The sequence below is a fragment of the Mustela erminea genome, chromosome 7, assembly GCF_009829155.1.
Source record: "Mustela erminea isolate mMusErm1 chromosome 7, mMusErm1.Pri, whole genome shotgun sequence".
NCBI classification, from domain to species: Eukaryota; Metazoa; Chordata; class Mammalia; order Carnivora; family Mustelidae; genus Mustela; species Mustela erminea.
The window spans coordinates 45,903,146-45,921,108 of NC_045620.1; the positions used below are offsets into that span (position 1 = coordinate 45,903,146).

The 17,963-nt window shown below is 41.8% G+C and overlaps 1 pseudogene; it reads left to right on the forward strand.

Annotated features, from left to right (window-relative positions):
* The first annotated feature begins 10,633 nt into the window (after positions 1–10,633).
* LOC116595330 lies at positions 10,634–11,617 on the forward strand (annotated as a pseudogene).
* The last annotated feature ends 6,346 nt before the right edge of the window (positions 11,618–17,963 follow it).

The window sequence follows — 17,963 nt, forward strand, 5'->3', positions numbered from 1 at the left end:
TAAAGAAGAATTGAAGAAATTCATGGAAACAAAAGATAATGAAAACGCAATGGTTCAAAATCTGTGGGACACATCAAAGACAGTCCTGAGAGGAAAATATATAGTGGTACAAGCCTTTCTCAAGAAACAAGAAAGGTCTCAAGTACACAACCTAACCCTACACCTAAAGGAGCTAGAAAAAAAAAAAAAAAAACAAGAAAGAAAGCCTAAACCCAACAGGAGAAGAGAAATCATAAAGATCAGAGCAGAAATCAATGAAATAGAAACAAACAAACAAACAAAAAACAATAGGACAAATCAACAAAGCTAGTTGCTGGTTCTTTGAAAGAATTAACAAGATTGACAAACCCCTGGCCAAACGTATGAAAAATAAAAGAGAAAGGACCCAAATAAATAAAATCATGAATGAAAGAGGAGAGATCACAACTAACATCAAAGAAATACAAACTATTATAAGAACATACTATGAGCAACTCTACGCCAACAAATTTGACAATCTGGAAGAAATGGATGCTTTCCTGGAGACATATAAACCACCAAAACTGAACCAGGAATAAATAGAAAACCTGAACAGACCCATAACCAGTAAGGAGATTGAAACAGTCATAAAAATCTCCAAAAAAACAAAAGCCCAGGACCAGACAGCTTCCTGGAGGAATTCAACCAAACATTTAAAGAAGAACTAATTCCTATTCTCCTGAAACTGTTCCAAAAAATAGAAATGGAAGGAATACTTACAAAGTCATTTTATGAGGCCAGCATCACTTTAATCCCAAAAGCAGACAAGGATCCCATCTAAAAAGAGAATTACAGACCAATATCTGTGATGAACACAGATGTGAAAATTCTCACCAAAATACTAGCCAATAGGATTCAACAGTACATTAAAAGGATTATTCACCACGACCAAGTGGGATTTATTCCAGGGCTGCAAGGTTGGTTCAACATCCACAAATCAATCAATGTGCTACAACACATTAATAAAAGAAAGAACAAGAACCATATGATACTCTCAATAGATGCTGAAAAAGCATTTGACAAAGTACAGCATCCCTTCCTGATCAAAACTCTTCAAAGTGTAGGGATAGAGGACACATACCTCAATATTATCAAAGCTATCTATGAAAAACCCACCACAAATATCATTCTCAATGGAGAAAAACTGACAGCTTTTCCACTAAGGTCAGGAACACGGCAGGGATGTCCATTATCACCACTGTTATTCAACATAGTACTAGAAGTCCTAGCCTCAGCAATCAGACAACAAAAGGAAATTAAAGGCATCCAAATCAGCAAAGAAGAAGTCAAACTATCACTCTTTACAGATGATATGATACTATATGTGGAAAACCCAAAAGACTACACTCCAAAACTGCTAGAATTTGTACAGGAATTCAGTCAAGTGTAAGGTTGTAAAATCAATGCACAGAAATCAGGTGCATTTCTCTACACCAACAACAAGACAGAAGAAAGAGAAATTAAGGAGTCAATCCCATTTATAATTGCACCCAAAACTATAAGATACCTAGGAATAAACCTCCCCAAAGAGGCTAAGAATCTATACTCAGAAAACTATAAAGTACTCACAAAAGAAATTGAAATAGACCCAAAGAAATGGAAAAATGTTCCATGCTCCTGGATTGGAAGAACAAATATTGTGAAAATGTCTATGCTACCTAAAGCAAACTACACATTTAATGCAATTCCTATCAAAGTACCATCCATTTTTTTCAAAGAAATGGAACAAATAATCCTAAAATTTATATGGAACCAGAAAAGACCTCGAATAGCCAAAGGAATATTGAAAAAGAAAGCCAAAGTTGGTGGCATCACAATTCTGGACTTCAAGATCTATTACAAAGCTGTCATCATCAAGACAGCATGGTACTGGCACAAAAACAGACACATAGATCAATGGAACAGAGTAGAGAGCCCAGAAATAGACCCTCAACTCTATGGTCAATTAATCTTCGACAAAGCAGGAAAGAATGTCCAATGGGAAAAAGACAGTCTCTTCAATAAACGGTGTTGGGAAAATTGGACAGCCACATGCAGAAAAATAAAATTGGACCATTTCCTTACACCACACATGAAAATAGACCCAAAATGGATGAAGGACCTCAATGTGAGAATCCATCAAAATCCTTGAGGAGAGCACAGGCAGCAACCTCTTCGACTTCAGCCACAGCAACTTCTTCCTAGGAACATCACCAAAGACAAGGAAAGCAAGGGCAAAAATGAACTATTGAGATTTCATCAAGATCAAAAGCTTTTGCACAGCAAAGGAAACAGTTAACAAAACCAAAAGACAACTGACAGAATGGGAGAAGATATTTGCAAACAACATATCAGATAAAGGGCTAGTGTCCAAAAACTATACAGAACTTATCAAACTCAACACCCAAAGAACAAATAATCCAATCAAGAAATGGGCAGAGGACATGAACAGACATTTCTGCAAAGAAGACATCCAGATGGCCAACAGACACATGGAAAACTGCTCCATATCACTCGGCATCAGGGAAATACAAATCAAAACCACGATGAGATACCACTTCACACCAGTCAGAATGGCTGAAATTAACAAGTCAGGAAATGACAGATGCTGGCAAGGATGTGAAGAAAGGGGAACCCTCCTACCCTGTTGGTGGGAATGCAAACTGGTGCAACAACTCTGGAAAACAGCATGGAGGTTCTTCAAAATGTTGAAAATAGAACTACCCTCTGACCCAGCAATTGCACTACTGGGTATTTACCCTAAAGATACAAACGTAGTGATCTGAAGGGGCACGTGCACCCGAATGTTTATAGCAGCAATGTCTACAATAGCCAAACTATGGAAAGAACCTAGATGTCCATCATTAGGTGAATGGATCAAGAAGATGTGGTATATATACACAATAGAATACTATGCAGCCATCAAAAGAAAGGAAATCTTGCCATTTGCAATGACGTGGATGGAACTAGAGAGTATCACGCTTAGTGAAATAAGTCAATCAGAGAAAGATAACTATCATATGATCTCCCTGATATGAGGAAGTGGAGATGCAACATGGGTGGTTAAGGGGGTAGGAGAAGAATAAATGAAACAAGATGGGATTGGGAGAGAGACGAACCAAAAGTGACTCTTAATCTCACAAAACAAACTGAGGGTTTCTGGGGGGAGGGGGTTCGGAGAGGGGGGTGGGGTTATGGACATTGGGGAGAGTATGTGCTATGGTGTGACATAGTGCTGTGAAGTACATAAACCTGGCGATTCACAGACCTGTACCCCGGGGATAAGAATACATTATATGTTTATTAAAAAAAATTAATTTAAAAAATTAAAAGAATTTAAGAAAAAGAAAGCAACCAAAATCTCCAGGAGCCAAAGCAAAGTGAAATCAGGATGACAGAGAGATAAGCACACAGTGAAACCTTCATCTCACAAAGCCAAATGTCACTAACTGTGGCAAAGAGGTTTCATTTTGATGACTTGCCTATAAAGACAGAAGACAGGACCCATACTACATGGAGAATCAGAAACACCCCACATAAAACAACATCTTGCAGAATATTATACCTCAGTATAAGGCAAACTAGAAACGAAAATGTCCCCCATGTAAGTAGAAAGCACAAATGTCCTTGTCTCAACATGGACAATGGGCAGGAGGGGGGGTGGGAAACACCGCCCCTGAAAATATTTTCATAATCCAACCTTAATATAAGATTGGGACCTAAATTTATACTTCCTTAGGAAAGGTTGTGGCCATATCTGATCCCCTACAGGCTGACCTTCTGGAAAAGGAATTGCTTCCCAAATATTTTGAAGGCTCTTGGACACAGTGTCTGATGCAATTTTGATACTCATGGAACAAAAGCACTATCATGGTCTCCCAATTATTTTAGGGCAGTTATAAGTAGTGTTGGCTAGGGGCCTTTTGGATTTACTGAATCCATGGACTTATCTAATAATATAAAATGGATATATTTGGCAGTTGGCACAATCCCCACATTGGTTCTTCTGTTCATAATGTGAGAGCTACCATGGTGGGGAAGACCAAGCGAAATAGCCCCTCTAACATAGCCCCCTCTGCTCTTCATCAAGAGGTTACATCAGCAACAATATCATATTCAGGGGAAATGGCATAAATTATTGGAAAGAATTACCAATTAAAGGAAAGAGGGGTCATCTCCATTATATTCTCATCTAATTCATGAATATGATCCTGCCAAACCAAGAAAGATATTGGATCCATAATTATGTGGATTAAGTTCAAATGGAACCAGGTCATAGCCCCAAAGATAGCTGTGCTAGATGTAGCACCTGTACCATAGATTAACATGCTTTGGTTACATGGCATGCAGCCATTGATTTGAAGGATATTTTCTTTTCCATACTTTTAAGAAATGAGAACCAGAGCAGTTTGTATCCACCCAGGATGACAACAGTATGCATTTGTGGGCTTAGCCCAGGGCTATGTAAACTCTCCCTCCTTTAAGCCTATGGACTAAGCATTCTAAGGCTCATAGAGACTTCAACTGGCTAGACATCCTGAAGAACGTCACATTGGTCCGTGTATCAATGACACTAAGTTAATAGGATCAATATATGTGCTCAATATAGGTACAATATATGTGCTCGAGACAATGTGAAATAAACCCTATTCAGGAATCTACCCATCAGTGAAGTTTTTAGTGGTCTGAGCCATGGTGGAATATCCCCTTCAAGGGAAAGAACAAATTATTGCATCCTACACAATGCCTGGTAAACTTATTCAGGTTCTGGGGGGTAAATATTCCCCATTTGGGAAACTTCTCCAACCCTTTTACTGAGTGACACAAAAGGCTACCAGCTTTAATGGGGCTTAGAGCAAAAAAAGTCTCTGCAGCAAATCAGGCCTGCTACTTGGGCCATACAATCTGGGGATCTGAGGTATATGTAATGGGAAAAGATGTCCAGTGAAGTTTATATAATTTCCAGGGAGTGAATCACAATACAGACTCTAGAGTTCTAGAATAAGTCAGCAGTACAGAATTTTACACTATCCAAAAAACTGCTGCTCCTCGAAATGTGGTGAGTACATACAATGGAATATTATTTGGTCTTAAAACGGAAAGGAATTATGACATATGCTGCAACACAGATGATGCTTGAGCACATTATGCTAAGTGAAATAAGACAGACACTAAAGAACAGATATTGTATGATTCTACTTTCATGAGGTACACAGAGTAGTCACAGAGACAGATAGTAGAATGTTGGTTGCCAGGGTCAGGGAGAGGGGAGAATGGGGAATTACTCTTCAGTGAGCACAGAGTTTCAGTTCTGTAGGATGAAAAGAATGTGGAGATGGATGGTGGTGATGGTTGCCCAACAATATGAATGTACTTGTTACCACTGAATTGTATAGGCAAAAATGGTTAAGATGATTAACTTTATGGTTTGTGTATTTTACTGCAATTAAAAAAAAAAAAGATGGGAGGAAAATTGCTGTTGGTAGTATTCTCTGGGGCAGGCGAAGATTGAATACATGATAAATGAAGCAGCAAGCGACTCTGCAACCAGAATAGTGTGCCATAAACTGGGTTCTATGAGACTCGGAGTCTTAAGAAAGAGTGGTTCCAATGGCAATCCCTTGTAAGATGGACAAGGCAGATCCAGGATGAGGCATGAACAGGTCCAGAGGGGCAGGTAATGACATAAGCAAGTGGCCATTCCATGCCATCCACCACCAGTTTCTCTCCATAAGCTAATACCTGAGCCACATGGGTGAATCCTCTGAGATAGAAGCATGTGAATAGACATATTGAAGTGAGTATGAAATATAATGACTTTCATATTTTATGTTAATGTCCATCACAGAAAAGACAGTAAAAGATCCAATAGACACATGGCTCAGCCTTCCTCCATCATCAACTATTCGAGTGTTGACCAAATAAGTATGTGAACTGAAAGGGAATGATGGCAGGTGTGAGGGTCATGCATGGGCTCAAAAGAATGTATTTTCTCTCGCACTGACTAAAGCTGCTACCGAATGTCCAATATGCCAACCACAGGGACCAATGGTCCTACTATGGCATAATTCCTCAAGGAGACCAACCAGCTACTTCATAGCAGGTTAATTACTCTAGACATCTTCTACTCTGAAAGGCATGGCTATTCATCTTGACCAAAGCAACACACATTCCAAGTACGAGTTTGCTTGTCCTGTCCTCAAGGTCTCAGTCTGAAGCCTGCTTATAGGGCTTACAGAGCATTTGATCCACCAATACAAGATCCCTCATTATGTCCTATTGAACCAAAAGACCTACTTTACAGCAAAGGTGGTCCACCAGTGGTCTCATGTCCATGGGGTCTACTGGTTCTACTGCATTCACTACCACAAAGAAACTGGCAGTGTGACAGAGTAGTTAAATGATCCTTTCAAGGCACAACCACTGTGCCAGCTGAGAAATAACATCATGCAAGAATGAGTCTCTGTCCTCTAGAATGTGGCACATATCCTAAATCAATGACCATTATGTAGTACTGTGTTTCTAGTAGATAAAATCAATAGGTCTGGAGTGAACATAGAAGCGGCCCCATACACCATCACTTCCAGTGATTTACTTGAGAAACTGTACTTCTGTCTCTGTAATTCTAGGTTCTGTGTTTCTAGACTTTCTGGTTCCTAAGAAGGGGAGCACTCCACCAGGAGATGAAAGTATCCCATTAAGCTTTAAGGTATGAACACCAACTTTAGGATACTCATGCTAAATGACTAGCAAGCCAGGAGATGGGTCACCATCCTAGCAGAGTAACTGACCCTGATCAGGAAGAGGCAGGGCTGCTGTTATATAGTGGGGTAAGGAAGAACATGCAGGGTACCCAGGTGACCATTGGGTGCTTCTTCATCTTTCCCTGACCAGTTTTGATGGTAAGTGGACAAGAGCAGCAACAATCTGCAGAGGGCAGACTCCACTAGAGGCTCAGACTCTACAGAGTTGACTCCTCCTGGGTTATCCCATCAGGTAAGTCACTGAGGCCAGGAGAGGTGCTGGCTGAGACAGAGAGAAATCAAGAATGGAAAGCAAGGGAGGGGGAAAATGAGTATCAACTGGGGTCCTAAGACAGCTGGAGCACCAGGTTCATCTGACTAACTTTACTCTTGTAATTACATTTCCCCAGAAAAAAAACAAAAAACAAAAAACGAGGAGAATCCTGAAGGGGTGAATGGACATGAAACAAGTGCACCTCAGAGGACAAAGGAAATTCTATGGTGGATGCTGTGAGACCATCCAGAGTCCCTCTTTATGACTGGGGCACTCACTGTATAGTGGCATGGCAGATGCCACTTAGGATGTACTGTTGAGTCCCTCCCCAGAAACAGCTATTAGTTGAAGGAAGCTGCCTGGCCCAAGTAACTGCTCCTCCTTGGGGACAATCTGTACCCACTGACTGGTCACTGAAGGGGCACAACTTAAAAGACTGCTGGTCTTGAATCCAAACATATTCCTTTGAGATAGTATCATTAAATTAAAGTCTACAGAAGTACATTCATTCACTCGGCAAATATCTATTAAGCATAAACTGCATATCTGAACTCTTCCAGGAGCTTGGTATACATCAGTGAACTAAACACACAATTTCTGTCCTCATGGGGCTTATCTTCTAGTGGGAGGAGACACAAGTGAAAAATCCACATAAGACAGTGAGTTATATGGTATAAAGGAGAAAATAGAAGAAGGTAAAAGAGATAAGGAGTACAGGGAAATGGAGAATAGGTCGTTTTAAATAGCCCTGCCCAGGCCACTTCCCTAAAGTGACGCTGAGCCATCTTGAAGGTGATGAGGGAGGGAACATGTGATTATCTGGGAGGAAACTGTAGCAGGCAGAAGAGAGGGATCAGCTAGTCTCAGACCTGGTGTGTTCAGGAGACAGCCAGGAGGGCATGCAGCCACAGGCAGGGACAGGGACTGCAGTAGGAGAGAAGGGCAAGAAGTAAACAGGTAGGGGATAGAGGGGACCACCTTGTAAGCCATTGTGTGAGGATCTCAGCTTATGCTAAGGAAGTGGAGAGCCAGTGAAAGACTAGATCAGAAGACTAACATGATCACTTCCACTTTTACGGGATTTTTCATTCTGCTTTGCTGAGAAGAGATGGGTGGAGGAAGGTTGAAGCATAGACACCCGGAGACAAAGAAGCTCAGGTAGTCGTTCCAGTGAGACACAATAGTGGCTTAACAGGGTAGCAGTGGTGGTGATGAGGAGATTCTGGATATATTTTAGACATAGAGCCAACCTGATTCTTTGATATACTGACCAGGGGTGTGACAGAAAGAGTCATGGATGACTCCAAGGAGCTCTGTGTAAGTAACTAAAAAGATGGAGTTGTGGGATGGGAGTTGGAGGAGGAGTGTCAAAAGTTTTGGGCATATTCAGTCTGAGACATCTAATAGACTCAGAAGCAGACCTTGCTGGTGCTCCACTGACCAGCTGGAAGTGCTTGGGAGTTTGTGTCCCCACCCCCAAAGCCACCTTGGACAATGGTTGATGAGTGGAAAAATATAATAGCCCAGCTCCCATTTCTTCCACTGGAACAAACTTCAAGTCATAACCACACTCCAAAGCATGTTTGTAGGGACCAAGCTGAACCCACCTTCCCCAGAAATTTGCCTGGAACTGTCCCTTGCTTGGTTTCCTCACCTGCTCTGCCCCTATCCTGCTTCCTCCATTGCCTTACTAGTTTCTCCTAAGAGTGACCCCTTATAGATCATATTCACAAACCCTCATCTGAGGTCTGCTTCTGAGGAACAAGACCTAAAATGACATCCAAGCAGAGATAGACATATGAAGGAGACAGATGGATATATGAATCTGGATGTCATCAGAGGGCTTTCAGCCAGAGAAATAAATTTGGATGTCAACTGCATATAAATGTACTTAAAGTCATGACCATGAGAGTGACTTGGTATTACTCTTCCATCATAGAGATGCTCTCATCTTGAAAGCAATTCAGGGAATCAAAAGTCTGATTCATTTATTAAATATTATTAAATTATAATTATAATTTTATTATAACAAAGTGTCAGAAGATGATACTTGTTAAAGCTGGGTTGTGAGTGTATACAGGATCATTATATTATTCTTTTTATTTGTGTGCATGTTTGAAAATTCCCACAATGAAAATCATACAAGCAGTATATAGATATATTCTCCTTTAGAAAAAAGAAATAATCAAGGGAATTCAGGAAGGTGGTTAAGATAAGATAAATAAGTACTAGGGATAAAACATACAACATGATGCCATGGCTACTGCTGCTATAAGGTGTATGGGAAAGTTGTCAACAGAGTAAATCCTAAGAGTTTTTATCAAAAGGAAAAAAAATTTTGCCATTTCTTTTTATTGTATCTGTGTAAGATGATGGATGCTAACTAAACTTACTGAGGTAATTATTTCACAGTGTTTATAACTCAAACCATTATGCTGCACACCTTAAACTCACATAGTGATGTGTGTCAATTTTATCTCACTAAAACTGGTATAAAATAATCATGTAGTGAAAAACCAGAGATAATACAAATTTCTGTCAACAATAAATAGATATGGGGGCACCTGGGTGGCTTAATCATTAAGCGTCTGCCTTCAGCTCAGGTCATGATCCCAGGGTCCTAGGATCAAGCCCCACATCAAGCTCCCTGCTCTACAGGAAGCCTGTTTCTCCCACTCCCCCTGCTTGTGTTCCTGCTCTTGCTCTCTCTGTCAAATAAATAAAATCTTTTTAAAAAATAGATATGTAAATTGTGATTTACTGACACAGCAATGATAATGATGAACTACCTGTAACAAAATGGGTGAATAAATCTTATAATACTGCAAGAAATGTACACAAAAGAATATATACCATTTATGTAAAACTCGAAACAGGTAAAAACTAATCCATGCCCTAGATAAGAGCATGTTACCCTTGGGACGATATTGACTGAAGGATACATCAAGAAGATTTTTGTAATGCTAGTGATGGTCTTTTCCTGGATCTGGTGCTGGTTACATGTGAGTCCACTTATTCACTATTTACACTACATTGTAAACATGCTGAGATTTTAGCCTGCCACAATCTCATGGATGTCAGTGGAAGACATAAGACTCCCAGGTCAGAGACAAAGGACTTTATTACTCCCAGAAATTATGAGCTTTGTGTTTGCATGAGTTCCTTTTGACTCCTAAGTGCCACGGGGGTGACATGGGGTTGAGCACAGGTGGATGCAGCACACACACTTGGTTTGCAACAGACCTGAGTGACCTTAGGCTTAGGAAATCTCAATCTTTTAAAGGGGCTACAAGCAAACTGCTCAAACTTTGTCCCAGAGGGGGGCATTATCTTTACTACATTGGCCAGCAGACAAACCTATCCTGGTCTCAGAAAGAGACCATCCCTATCTTCCAAAACTGTTTGCTGTACAGACATCCTTGAACAGATAGTCTGGAAAAATAGCTGTTGGTGTCTATACCCACAAGACATAAAGTATAAATACGAGACCCATGGAAAATTGCTTCCCAATAATATTACAATAAAAATGTACACTTATAAAGATCATGGCTTTCTGCTCTTCCCTGTTCAGTAGACAACTGCATTTTCTGGTGCAGTGTCAGCTGTGTCCCAAAACACGATGGTGAAGGTTAGAGTAAATGGATTTGGCCTTATTGGACACATGGTTACCAGGTCTGCCTACCATTCTGACAGAGTGGATATTGTCACCATATAGACCTTAACTACATGGCCTATATATTCTAGTATGATTCCAAAGACAGCAAATTCCATAGCACAATCAAGGCTGAGAAAAGGAAAATTGTCATCAGTGGAAAGCCTATCTCCATCTTTCAGGAGTGAGATCCCCACATCAAAAGGGGTGATGCTGGTGCTGAGTATGTTGTGGAGTCCACTGGGGTCTTCACCACCATGGAGAACCCTGGGGCTCACTTGAAGGGTAGAGCCAAGGTCATCATATCTGCCCATTCTGCTGATGCCCCCATGTTTGTGATGAACGTGAACCATGAAAAGTATGACAGTTCCTTCAAGATTGTCAGCAATGCCTCCTGCACCACCAATAGCTTGGCCCCTCTGACCTAGGTCATCTATGACAACCTCAGCATCATGGAGGGACTCATGGCCACAGTCTATGGAATCACTGCTACCCAGAAGACCATAGAAAGCCCCTCTAGGAAACTGGAAACTGGTGTGGTGGCTGAGTGGCTGCCCCAAACATCATCCCTACTACTTGGCACTGCCAAGGTTTTAGGTAAGGTCATTCCTGAGCTGAATGGGAAGCTCACTGTCATGGCCTTCTGAGTCCCCACCCTCAATGTGTCAGTCGTGGATCTGACCTGCTACCTGGAGAAAGCTGCCAAATATGACAACATCAAGAAGGTGGTGAAGCAGGCAACAGAGGGCCCCTCAAGGGCATGCAGGGCTACACTGGAGACCAGATTGTCTCCTGTGACTTTAACAGTGACACCTACTCTTCCTCCTTCAATGCTGGGCTGACATTGCTCACAATGACCACCTTGTCAACTTCATTTCCTGGTATGACAATGAATTTAGTTATAGCAACCAGAAGGTGGACATTATGGTCCACATGGCCTCCAAGGAGTAAGAAAGCCCCCTGGACCACCAGCCTTAGTAAGAGCAGAGGAAGAGAGAGGTCCTCAGCTGCAGGGGAGTACTTGCCTCAATTCATCCCCCAACACACTGAGAATCTCTTGACCTCCACAGTTTCCATCTCAGACCCCTTGAAGAAAGGAAGGGGCTTGGGAACCCCTACCTTATCAGGTACCATCAATAAAGTATACTGTATCTCCCCTAAAATATCATTTAAGTAAATCATTACAGACGAAGCTAAAGATTAAGTTTCTTTGACCATTTCCCTTTTCCAAGTCAAGAAGTGATCAATGTGGGGTGTATTCTTTTCTAGACCACTAGCTACACAATTACAAGTATCTATATATGTATACCTATGTATGCCTATATATAACAATATCCATATATATAGTATATGTAAAGTTTCACAGGCGAGGTAAACATGACACCAGACAAGGTGGATTTATCAAAGGCACTCTCCAGCGAAGTTTCAGAGCTCAGGAGAAGGCGAGCCAGGAAAGTCGCACCGGGAGGAGGTGGGCACTCTCCAGCGAGATTCTGCGGCTCTGGAAAGCGGAGTCGGAGAAGATGCACTGGGAGGGAAGCGGCGGGGGTCTTTTATCCAGCCAAGGCAGGGCATGGGCTCACATCCATATATGGTATGGTATTTGGTGATCGGAGGGTATGGGGTGGGGGTTCCTAATACTTCTGTTTCCTGCATAGATATGAAGACACGACCTGGGCATACATCCTTTTGGCCGGAGAGTCACAGGTTGAGGAAGGGGGGAGAGGAGGCTGGAAGATGGCGGCCCCAGGGATCATTTCAGTTGTTTCTCCTGCACTCCGGAGCCACCAACCCAACAGTATATATAGAGAGATAGATAGATAGATGATAGATAGATAGATAGATAGATAGATACATAGATAGATACATAGAGAGAGAAACAGAAAAGAGAGATTTAGAGTGCAGTATGGAATGACTTAAATATATGACATTATATTCTACATGTCATTTTGTAACTTACAATTTTCATTGAACAACGTCTTCAGGGATGCCTGGGTGGCTCAGTCAGTTAAGTGACTGCGTTTGGCTCAGGTCATGATCCCAGCGTCTTCCCTTTTCTCTTTCCTTGTCACTACCTACACACAGATCTTCCTCTTTCTTCTAATTTCTGCATAGTGGGCCTTGGTATGAATGCACTACAGTTCAATTAAACATTCCTCTTTTGGATATGTTTAGTTTTGCTGTTTCCTTGGGGGTTTTTTTGGATTTTTTGTTTTCATCTTTTTTGCTAATCCAAGCAGTACTTTAGTGACCATTGTCAGACAGGTCTCCTTATACTTTTGCTCAAGTATTTCCCTAGGGTGGATTCCTAGGAGGACTGCTGCCAAATTGCCCTTCAAACCATTGTTCCAATTATCTCTCTAGTAGCTTACAAGTGCCCATTTCCCCATAAACTTGCCAACAGTGTACATTATTGTTCATTTTAATTTTTGTCAATTAGAAGGGAGAGAAACATGACGTCCTGTTGAGATTTTAATTTGCATTTCCAAAATCTGCAGAAAAGCTGAGCATATTTGAGGACCTCATTTCTTAGATCACTGTCTCCTAATATTTATCTGCCTAGGACTGCAATGGGTACTTCATGCAAAATATTTCACTTATTCTCACAACCCCTCCCTGGTATAGTAGTGAGGAAGAAGCCACTATTTTTTCCTAAGTGGCAGGTAAGTCAACTGAGACTAGCTTGTATTCACACATCTAGTAAATGCTGATGGCAGCGAGCTCCTTCTCATTAATTACACAGGATCTGTTCTCTTCATCCTCAGTAAGAGAACCCAGACTGTGGAGGGAGCAGCAACTTGTCAGCTTCCAATATCCCCTTTCCAGCCTTCTTTGTAGGTAGACATAGCCATGTGAAAGCTCTTACAGATGAGCTATAGATGCAGTTGAGGGGTAGAGGTGCTTCCTGTGAAGCTCCTTGAAAGGACAATGACCATCTGATGCCTTGCCTTGCTCTCCTCCCATCTTCCCCCTTAAAATGTGATGACTCAAGTTGTAGAGCCATGACATTGGCCCCAAGCAAACTTGAGATGGAAATGAAGTCCCAGAGGGTAGAACAGGGAGACAATAGGAATGCGGGCTATTGATCATGACACAGGCCTGTTCTCTTCCACCCGAGACACCCTCGACTACCTCCTTCCGGAATTCCTGTCACATGAATGAGAAATGCCCCACTCTGCTTTTCTGTTACTACTGAGACAGTGATGGAGCCAGGATTTGAACCAAAGCCAAGTCCATGATCGTGACCCTTAATCTATGCTGATTCACTGCTTTTTTTTATCCAGGCAATGCTCTCCACACAAAAGGATGATTTCACTGCATAACAGTCACCTCCGGTAGCCATTAAAGCCTGGCAAAAATCTTGCTCTTGGTTATTCTTCCTCGAGACAACTGGCCTCGCATGTCCTGCTTCTGCATCAGAACAATGTCAACTTCATAACAGCAACAGAAGAGGTAGTGCTTGTGAAAAATCAAAGTACAAATAGCCAAATACTACATAACTTCCTTTACTGGTGGTTTCTACACAGGGGAGCATGGACTTAGAGAAATGAACAACATGGCAGATATTAAAAACAGAAGTTCCAATCTCGGCTTTACTACTCTATTTGCTGTGTGATCTTAGAAAAATCATCTCATTCCTCTTAGCTCCCTTTTCTTACATGTTAATAAAATAAAACTTTGTGCCATAGGTTTGTGATGAGAGTCCTGTGAGGAAATACACATAAAAGCTTTTCAAAAAATCAATGCCACCCTGGCCACGGAAAGAATCACTGTATAAATACTGAATCCCCGGTATACGTGTACACCATGCTCAGAAAGCCTTGCAGTTATCATTATCCCATTTTAGTGACCCCAATTTTCTCCCTCTTTTCTAGCCATTATGTTGTGGGAGACCCCATGAGACACAGGGACATTGTCACAGTGAGGGGTAGGTGTGCCAGTATGCGTGTTTTTAAAATGTATCCTTTTTCTCATTGAGTTTCATATATTTCATGCAAAGGATTGCTGAATATTCATTGATCTATCTAGTATCCCCAAGTACGCTATTAGAAATGCATTGCTTATCTATATTTTTGAAATGTTGAAATAATTCAGTGTTGATCCTTTGTGAGATAGGTTTGCTACCTTTAAACTGAAGTGACAATAACACCCCAGCCGTCTTCGGCTTCTCTCAAGTTGTGCTGATATCCTTGATGTCGCTAACAAACCAAAGCCTGCCTGTGAGAATCCTGTATGTCACCATTAAATTGAAAAAGGCCCGAAGTATCAAAATCTCACTTCTGGTAGGGAAGAGAATTGAGAAAAGAGCAAACCAATGGTTATTCATGAATCACTGCGGCCAGCCATGATAAATACCCCTGGCCTCATTCTCCTCTTCTCCAGGCTCATAATTTTCTCCCTGAAGGTGTCTCACCTGCACAGGAAAAACTGGGCTGGAGGGATCTAGTAAAAAATGATTTTTTTAAACCTCTTAAAACACAAAAGGCTGTGTGTGGGTTATGAGCTCTCCTTTTTGCATAAGCAACACAATGTCCGATTAATCTGGCCAGACTGGGGAGAGGGGATAAAATAGTGTGTCATGTTTGGTCAGGGGTTTTGTGACAACCCAGGGATGGGACTAGAAAATGAAATAAACACCCGACGAAGGAACTTCTTTTAAAAGATTACAAACGAATGGGTCCAGATTTGGACTTCTCTCCACATACAGATTCTGCATCTAAGCTGGGAAATATTGGGGCCACTTAGACATGAAAGGCTAGGACGGGGGTGGGAGGGTGAAAGTATCTGGAAGGAAATGCAGCGATGCACAAAGAACCAGTCAAAGTGTGGCTTCCGGGTGTTTTATTGGACACTTCCCGACGTCTTCTCATTGTTCCGGCAGGGAGTCGCCCTTCCCGCTCGCGCTGACAGGCCGGGCTCTGTGACATGTCGGCAAACAATTTTAGTGTTTTCCTCTCTCTCCTTATGAATGATATTTATAGACTAAGAATTGCATTTGCTTCCGCTTTCCGACACAGTTATCTTCTTGGGCGTGGATTAAATGTAGATCTGGGTGTTGAAAGACATTTACATAAGTGCTGTTTGTGAACAGGGAGGCCAGTGCTTCTATTATCGCCAGAACATTTAAATCTTAATGACTGGCATTGTTGTCTAAAAGACGGTGTTTTTCCCGCTGAGAAACTGCATTAGATTCAAGAAACAGAGCTCATTTCCATTCTCGCAGCAGTCTCTCTAGAAATGACATGCAGTGCTTGAAACTGTTTATTTCCAAATTCAGGCCTCCCTCGCATCAGTCATCAGCTTCAATTACCAGTTTTCCGGAGCCGAGCCATCAGGCAGTCTGACACCGGGGTCCGGCCTAATTCCCACCTTCTCCAGAGTCAAGAGCATAATGTGCGGATGAAAAGGTGCAAAATAGCCCGGACTTCATTAGCATGCAGGGCCTGGCTGTTCATTTGCCGGCTGCGAATGGAAGTTCTGACACTCGGAGCCGGCTGCAAAATGAGAAAAGTCCTCTTCAGGGGAGATGGGGTCCTCGGTGGTGAGGAAAGGTCATCAAAAAGACAGCCACTGCCCTTGCTCCCTGCTCTCCAGGACTGCTTATTGATTCCAGGGACACCTCATTACACGCCGGATCAACATATTATTGCCATGTTCTGGGACTGAATTGTTTACAAGTGTCTTTATCACCGGCAAAGGCCTGCCCGGCGATGCATGACTACACTCATTTGGCTGTGACCCGCCAATTATGTGTTATCCGATATGTTGCTGGGTATCTTGATCTTTGCCCGGGTCTTCTCGCGGCATCAACACAGTCCCATTTACTACTTCTTTCTAACCACTCTTTGGGAAAGTAGCCATTAGCCTGTCAGTGTGTAAGTGTGTGTGTGTGTGTCCTCTGCTACAGGAAATTTGAACGTGGTTTCTCCATTGCTTGCTGTGGGTGAGGTTCATAATCAGTTGGGAGAAAAAAAAAATCTCTCTCTTTCACGTGCGCGCGCGCGCACACACACACACACCCCTTTTCTCTTTTTTTATGGCATCCAGGAGAACCCACACAATTTGCAATCAGTATGCATGGCTGAGGACGTAATTCAGCTTGTTAGGGAGCTCCCTCTGCTTACATATAGGCCCTATGAGAGAGCTGTCATATTTTATTTGGGCATAGCCACTGCAAACCACTGCACAGGACCATTTTAATCTTTCATTACAGACACTTCTATGGCTCCATAAAAGAAAGAGTGGAATAGCAACTTGATTAAAAACTCAGTAAAGAGACTTGGGAGCCTATCCTCTGCCCCAAAAACTGGAGCTGAAGCCATGGTTTGGAAGTTATGCGTTCTGATGCAACCTGATTTCCATTTCCCCTCCAATGGTGACTACTGACAAGAGCTTTAATGATGTCACCGGTTGGCAACTTTGGTTTATTATTATGAATGCTGCTTGGGGAAGTTTTAATGACCGCCAGATATTTAGGCCAACTCAACTAAATACTAAAAGGAGGCCATTTCATTTAAACATTTCCAGGAGCCCAGCAAAGTCACCATCAGGAATGACTCTTTAATGAGTTTTCCAGTGGGGGAATGTAAAGCAAATGCCAAGAAATTTGCCTTTACTTATCCTGGAAAAATACATCCTGGCGATGGGCACAAAGTGTAATGAAGGAAATGAAATTCAAGAATCTAACTGCCTTCGGAAAGGTGACATCTGTAAGTATGTTCATTTCCAGCAATTTCCCAGGTCTGTCTGATATTTATCTTTAAATTAATTTCTCCAGGCATTTTTTTTCCTCCTTTGGATTTTGGAGCAGAGTCTTAGAAAGTTACTGAGTTCTTTTTGTTCGTTCTGAAATCCCTGGGCCCTCGCTTTCTGACAAATAACTCAATGAAAAGGCTAAATAAAGACCCCTCATCAGGGTGCTTCAACCCAATTAAAGAGTCAATGGAGAGATGTTTGCTCCACCAAGTGTTTAAGGACACTGCAAATTCTGTAGTGTCATCAACCAACAAATGGCCTTTGGAAGATGAGAAGATGATAGGAAGGATTACTCTTGCTTTTTTTCCTTCTTCTTTTTTTGAGACATGATTGTATATGGAGAAGTTTGGTCAAGGATAAAGATGGAACAAGCAGGACCGTTTCCCAAGTCTCCCATCTGAGGAGCAAGTCTCAATGCTTTTGGGATTCAGCAAATGCCAGAAAGAATGACTCTTAATAACTAGAGGCCATCCAAAATGGAAGGGTTTCTTTACACATTTATAAGAAATCATAACAATGAAGCAGTAGGAGTTCCCTGTCA